We start from the raw sequence: 7961 nt of genomic DNA, 5'->3' as shown, positions 1-7961 counted from the left end.
ACCAAGCTATCCCTAACCATGTGCTTGTGGCGTGTAGGTGTCAAGTGAAAACTTGAGACTGGGCGGTTAAAGTCAAGGTCCAAAGCAAAAGAAGAGTGTGCTTAAGAACCCTGGACACCTCTAATTGGGGACTTTAGCAAAGCTGAGTCACAATCTGAAAAGGTTCACCCAATTATGTGTCTGTGGCATTTATGTATCCGGTGGTAATACTGGAAAACAAAGTGCTTAGGGCCACGGCCAAGACTCATAAAGAAGCTGTGTTCAAGAATCATCATACTGAACTAGGAGAGTCAATAACACTATTCGAAATCTGAAGTTCCTATAGATGCCAATCATTCTAAACTTCAATAGATAAAGTGAGATGCCAAAACTATTCAAGAGGCAAAAAGCTATAAGTCCCGCTCATATGATTGAAGCTCTGCTTCATTGATAGTTTGGAATTTATAGTATATTCTCTTCTTTTTATTCTATTTGATTTTTAGTTGCTTGGGGACAAGCAACAATTTAAGTTTGGTGTTGTGATGAGCGGATAATTTATACGCTCTTTGACATTGTTTTTAGTAGGATTCAGCTACTTTTAGGGATGTTTTCATTAGTTTTTATGTTAAATTCACATTTCTGGACTTTACTATGAGTTTGTGTATTTTTCTGTGATTTCAGGTATTTTCTGGCTGAAATTGAGGGACTTGAGCAGAAATCAGATTCAGAGGTTGAAAAAGGACTGCTGATGTTGTTGGATTCTGACCTCCCTGCACTCAAAGTGGATTTTCTGGAGCTACAAAACTCGAAATGGCGCGCTTCCAATTGCGTTGGAAAGCAGACATCCAGGGCTTTCCAGAAATATATAATAGTCCATACTTTGGCCAAGAATTGACGACATAAACTGGCGTTCAACGCCAGCCTTCTGCCCAAATCTGGCGTCCAGCGCCAGAAAAGGATCCAAAACCAGAGTTGAACGCCCAAACTGGCACAGAAACTGGCGTTCAACTCCACAAATGGCCTCTGCACGTGCTACACTTCAGCTCAGCCCAAACATACACCAAGTGGGCCCAGGAAGTGGATTTATGCATCAATTACTTACTCATGTAAACCCTAGTAGCTAGTTTATTATAAATAGGACCCTTTACTAGTCTTTTTGACAATCTTTGGTCTCAGTTTTATTCCATTGTTCATCTTAGGAGACTATTGATCTCGCTTAGGGGGCTGGCCATCCCGGCCATGCCTGGACCTTCACTTATGTATTTTCAACGGTAGAGTTTCTACACTCCATAGATTAAGGTGTGGAGCTCTGCTGTTCCTCAAAGATTAATGCAAAGTACTACTGTTTTCTATTCAATTCTTCTTATTTCTCTTCTAAGATATCCATTCGCACCCAAGAACGTGATGAAGGTGATGATTATGTGTGACGCTCATCATCCTTCTCCCTTATGAACGCGTGCCTGACAAACACTTCTGTTCTACATGAAATAAGCTAGAATGAATATCTCTTAGATCTCCTAACCAGAATCTTCGTGGCGTAAGCTAGAATGATGGCGGCATTCAAGAGAATCCGGAAGGTCTAAACCTTGTCTGTGGTATTCTGAGTAGGATTCAATGATCGAATGACTGTGACGAGCTTCAAACTCGCGATTGTTGGGCGTTAGTGACAGACGCAAAAGGAGGGTGAATCCTATTCCAGCATGATCGAGAACCGACAGATGAATAGCCGTGTCGTGACAGGGTGCGTGAGCATATTATTCACTGAGAGGAGGGGATGTAGCCACTGACAACGGTGATGCCCTTGCATACAGCCAGTCATGGAAAGGAGTAAGACAGATTGGATGAAGATAGCAGGAAAACAGAGGTTCAGAGGAACGAAAAGCATCTCCATTCGCTTATCTGAAATTCCTACCAATGAATTACATAAGTATTTCTATCTCTATTTTATTATATTAAATTCGAAAACACCATTATCACTTCATATCTGCCTGACTGAGATTTACAAGGTGACCATAGCTTGCTCCATACCAACAATCTCCGTGGGATTCGACCCTTACTCACGTAAGGTATTACTTGGACGACCCAGTGCACTTGCTGGTTAGTTGTATCGAAGTTGTGACAATTATGTATTGAGATCAAAGCACCAAGCTTTGGAGCCATTACCAGGGATTGTTCGAGCCTGGACATCACAATTTCGTGCACCAAGGAGCTTGGGACGGCGGCGGCAATGAGGGGCTAGGGTTACGAATCGGGAAAAAAGAAAGAAGGCCAGGGGGTGTTTTCAATTTTCTTCACTTCTTGTGTTCACCGTGTTATACCAATAGGATAGGAAAATGAGTATTTAATTTTTTAAATTAAGATAATAAAATTGATATATTATATTATATAAATTACAAATCTTGTAATAATGAATTTTTTATTTTTATTTTTTACAGTATTATTTTATCCAACATATTAAGAATTAATTTATCCTATGCATTTAAATAAACGAATAAAATTAACCACTCAAATCATTTAAATTAATTACGATATGATGAATCTTTCATTTTAATATTCTACAATCAATTTAATAAGTTTTAAATCATTTTTTAATTTAAAATTATTAATAGTATTCAACCTAATTTTATATTTATAAAATTATATTTAAAATTTTAATATTTAAAGTAAATTATATAAAATTTTTATTAGTTTTTAATTATTAAAATTTTTTAATTTTAAAAAAATATTTAAAATAATAAAAAATACATAGACCCTTTTTGTTCAATGTAAAAAACCGTGACCATAGACTCTTTTTGGTCACCCCCAAAACCGTGACCATAGACCCTTTTAGGCCACTGTTCCGAGGGTTACCTGAAACTATAGGTCGATCTCGAACGAGATCTTCTGTGCTGGTCAGAGATGGTGTATCCGCCTTGTGGGTGGTGGCCAGCGGTGCCGCGTCCGACTTGTTAGACGGGTAATGCTGCTAATCCTTTGTCACCGGAGGGTGGTGGTACCTGCAAGGGACTCCGATGCTTAAGTTAGTAAGGGTATTAAGCAGGTATTTTGTAGAATCAGAGTATGAGTATACCTGGGTGCTCCAGTGTATTTATAATGGTGTGGAGTGACTTTTCTGGGGATAAGATAGTTATCTTATCTTATCCTTGAGTGAAGTCATCTTTATCTTTAAGGGAACTGCCCTTATCCTTCTAGGCTTGGGCTGCCTTTGGATTTGGGTCATGTTCCTCTATTTGGGCCTGCTTCGGGCCTCTATTCTCGATTTGGCCGACCTCTTTGAGAAGAGATCGGGGATTCCAGACCTGAACAGGTCGATCGCTTTGTCTTCAAGCAGCCCGGGTCGTACATCTCGACCCAGGATATAAACAGTGCCCCTGCTTGAGCTCGATCTTTCTTTTGAGGTCGAGTTTTTAGAACTTCGATCTCTTTTGGGGAAGTCGGACTCAAGCATTCTTTTGTTGGGTCTGTTTGTAGAATTTCATTTAAGTAGCTTTAAATGCGGAACGTTTCTCCTTGTAGCGTGCGTTTTTGTACTTGCTTGAGAACATGCGAAGGTTTTAAATGCCCATTAACCTCTTCTTTCGCCATTTCCTTTGCTTCCTACTTCTTACTTCTTTTCAAAATTTTTCAAAGAGTTTCTCTTCTCCGTCTCTCCTCTTCTTGCTTCACCACAACTTTTCTTGCATTCTATCTTCTACTTTTGAAGAGGCGCTCGTTGGTGTTTGCTTCTTTTCAATCTTTGATCACTTCATTGTTCCTTCCCTACTACAGGTTGGCCTCTCTCTCTTTTTTTTTCTCCTCATTTTTATGTTTGGATATTTGTAATCCTTTTAATTTTGTTTGGAAAAAGTTGGAAAGTTTGAATCTTTCTTTGCTTGCTGCGTCTGATTTGCTTCTGCTATGTGTGCTGTTTTAGGGTTTCTTTATTTTTGTAGAACCTTTCCTTGTTTGCTGGTATTTGATGCATTTTTAGGGTTTTGAATGCTGTTTACTGTTTTTGATTGTATCTTCTTGATTTCTTCCTTTGAAATAGTGAACTTGTTTGATTCTGAGAGAAGGTTGCGCCCTTGATGATTGTTCCTTTTAAAATGCTGAACCGTTTGACCCTGAGAAAGGTTGCGTCCTTGATGATTGCCCCTTTGCATGCTTTGATGTTTGACTTTTCTAATAGGCTGTAAAAAGTAATGACTTTGATAGATTATTTTGTGTTTTTTATGGAGTGTCGCTATCGAAGGAGACTTGCTTCCTTGTTTTGTAGGTCGTATATTTTTCCTGAAACCTTATTCTGTTTCTGCCTCCAAAGGATGCCCCTGGACCTTGATGTGAGTCCTGGGGTCTCCTTTTGCTGTTTGTATGTTTTAGCCCGAGTTGTTTTTTGATTTGTCCGAGCTGTTTAGTAACCCATTTTTCCTTTTCTTACTGTAGGACTAGTTTCCCCAAGTCTTCTCACAAAAATATTGTCGAGACTTCTTCCAAAGTCCCTGAGGGTATGTCGGACTGGCTGGACTCCCTCGTGTTGATGTGTGTCTCTGTGGTAAATACTGAGTAGTACTGTGTAGAATTGAGGAAACATCACAGGATTTGTAGTAGTCGGGCCCAGGAGAAAGATTATAAACTTGTAGCGCCTGATTCCGATGAGAAGGTTTGTTTCCCGACCTCAGTCCAGGGGGAGTGTCCCTTCTTTTATGCCTGCGACTATTTTTTCAGCCAGCTGAACATTACTTTTCTTTTTACTCCTTTTGAGACCAATTTGATGTGGTCGTGCAATGTATCTCCCTCCCAACTTCACACGAATTCGTGGGGCCTTCTTAAGATTTTTCAATTACTATGTCAAGAGTTGGATGTTAAACCATCTCAAACCCCTTTTTCTTTACCTCTTTGTTTTGACTAAGCCCGGGGTGGCTAAGAAAAAGGCTGCTTGGGTATCTTTCCGTGCTGCCCAGGGAAAGAAAGTTATTTCAATGTATGATGAATCTTTTTGTGATTTTAAGAATTATTTCTTCAAGGTCCGAGCTGTTGAAGGAGCTCGGCCTTTCTTTTTGGATGAGAATGGCGAGCCCAGCTTTCCTTTAGAATGGCAAAAGAATGTAGTGGTGTCTAAGTATACTTGGGAGATATTGGATGAGGTTGAGCAAGCCTTTGTGACTGTGCTCGAAGAGAACTGGGGGCAGCCTCCCCATCTTGATACAAAGAAATTCCTAGGAAATCCCTCTCTTCTCCGTGCTAAGCTAGGTAGTGGTTGACTTCTTTTGTATTTGTTGTGCTTGTTTATTTTTTTCGAGTTCATTCCTCTCCTTTCCGATATATAACTCGGTTTTTTGCTGTATGTTGTTTTCAAAGATGATTAAAAACAATGACTCCATGAGGGCCTTTAAGAAGGCGAGAAAGGTCACTACTGCCTAGAACATCTCGACAAAAGCTGCAGGGGAGGGATCTTCTCAAGTTCCTCCTAAGAAGCCAATCTTGAGCTCTACTGGGTCGAGAAGGATGATTCTAACTCCTCAGGTCCATTTGGTTGATCCTCTCCCGACTTCTGCTGCTACTTCTTCTACTATTGGCCCTTCTCCAAAAAGACAGAGGACTGTCGAGCCCTTCAATTTGGATGCCCCTGACTTTGATGCTGTTGGGTTTGTTGATTAGCAGATTGCTCCTTACGGTGTTGTTCCTACTGACGATGTCTCTCTTCTTCGTCATCTGGATTTTATTACTCGGAGCAGTATTAAGATGGCACATATGGGGCGGCTTTATATCAAACTGCCTGAGATCTTCCCATTCATGCAACAAAGGCTTTTATGGAGGAGGCTAAATCAGAGTTTGAAAGAATCAAGGGGTTGAAGGAGGAGCTTGAGGTGAAGGTGGCGAAGCTGGAAAAAGAGTTGGAGGGTGAGAAGACTCGGGCTACTACTGCGGTGGCTTCTGCGAACTTGGCTGAGGAGATGGCTTTGAAGCATAAGGAGAGCTATGTCCTAACTTATGGGGAGATTATAGAGCTCAGGGAGAGGTTGAAATCTGCCCAAGCCGACTATGCCAAGCTCCAGGGTCATCTTGTAAGTAGCGTGAATGCTGCTTATGAGAATTTGAAGGCTCAGGTTCGAGTTCTTGCGCCCGAGCTCGACCTTACCCTATTCAGCTTGGACAACACTGTAATGGATGGTAAGATTGTCCCTGACGGCTCAGATGATGATGATGTAGATGTAGACCCTCCTCCTGTGCCATCTGCCAAGGCCCCTGTTGCCCCGGCTTCTTCAGTTCCTGCTACTGAGGTCGGCCAGCCCGAGTCTGACCCTGACGTCCAGATCTTGAACGGGATGATGGGACTGTAGATGCAGTACCTCTTCAGACTCGTCCTCATTCACCCCGAGATACTGCTACTGGGGAGTCCTTGCATCCTTTATAATTTTCCTTTATGTATTGTGTATAGCCCGATCTGTGGGCTTTTGAACTCTTTATTTTTTGTAACTTGTGGTCCTGACTTGGATATTTTGGTTGCTTTTCTATAGCAACTCTATGTAGAAAAACAAATTAGCATTTTGAGCTCTCTGAGGTCGACCTCTTGGGTGGCCTCTTGAGCCTTTTGTTATATTGGCTTTGTTCCTTTGCGATATGCTTGTCTGCATCTTTTTTACACTTTTCTGGAATCTTGAGAGTGTTGGAATCTTGTTGTCCGACCTCTTTTGGTTGCCTTTGTGCTTTATTTCCTGCTTTAGTCGAAGCTAGCTTTGTTCAATTAGTCTTTTTTTGCATTCTTTCATATAATACTTGTAGATTGATTTTATTGAATATCTTATAGCGCATGCCTTCTGTCGGCCGATTCTTCATCTCAGTTTGTTCGAAGTTATTTCTAGTAATCCATTTTATTTGGACCTTTGCTAGGTATCTTTTATGGATTAATTTATAACTTTTGTAGTTTGTCGGGCCGACTTCATCATGTCGGTTCTTTCTAAGTTATTTCTAGTAATCCATTTTATTTGGGCCTTTGTCAGGTTTCTTTTTATGGATTACTTTTTATAACTTTTGTAGTTTTATCGGGCCGACTTCATCATGTTAGTCCCTTCGAAGTTATTTCTAGTAATCCATTTTATTTGGGCCTTTGTCAGGTCTCTTTTTATAGATTACTTTTTATAACATTTGTAGTTTTGTCGGGCCGACTTCATCATTTCGGTCCCTTCGAAGTTATTTCTAGTAATCCATTTTATTTGGGCCTTTGTCAGGTCTCTTTTTATGGATTACTTTTTATAACTTTTTGTAGTTTTGTCAGGCCGACTTCATCATGTTGGCCCCTTCGAAGTTATTTCTAGTAATCCATTTTATTTGGGCCTTTGTCAGGTCTCTTTTTATGGATTACTTTTTATAACTTTTGTAGTTTTGTCGGGCTGACTTCATCATGTCGGTCCCTTCGAAGTTATTTCTAGTAATCCTCTTTTTTAGGGCTGGCCAGGCCTCTTTCTAGGGATTACTTTTTATAACTTTTGTTGTTTGTAGTCGACTGGTCTGACTTCTTTATGTCGGTCCGTCTTTAAGTTATTTCTAGCAATCCATTTTTATTGAGGCCTCGTCAGGTCTCTTCCTATGGATTACTTTTTGATAACTTCTTGTATTATTCTGTTTTTGCCGCTTTTCATCTTGCCGATTTTGTAGAAATTGAGTTTGATCCTCGCTTGGTCGACCTTTGATGAATTCGGTTTTCATCTTTGTTGATCTTTATCGTGATCGAGCAGTGAGTTTGGTTTTCACTTTTTGCTGATCTGTAGCTTTATAATCGGGCGATCAATTTTTGCGTTTCAGATTAATGCATCTTGATAAAGAGGATTTGTAGAAAATCTGAAAAACTTTATTCAAAATAGAAAATATGCAAATATATACATGTGGGTGTTTTACCCTTCTAAGTCGGGCAATTTTATAGATCGTGGCTTGGTGCCTCGTTAAAAAACCTTTTCAGGAAAAAGAGTGCACCTTGACCTAAGATCTTTATTACCTCTAACTAT

This window comes from Arachis ipaensis, chromosome B3 (assembly GCF_059453495.1).
Source record: "Arachis ipaensis isolate K30076 ecotype BB chromosome B3, ASM5945349v1, whole genome shotgun sequence".
NCBI classification, from domain to species: domain Eukaryota; kingdom Viridiplantae; phylum Streptophyta; class Magnoliopsida; order Fabales; family Fabaceae; genus Arachis; species Arachis ipaensis.
Note: the sequence above shows the minus strand (reverse complement) of the source record.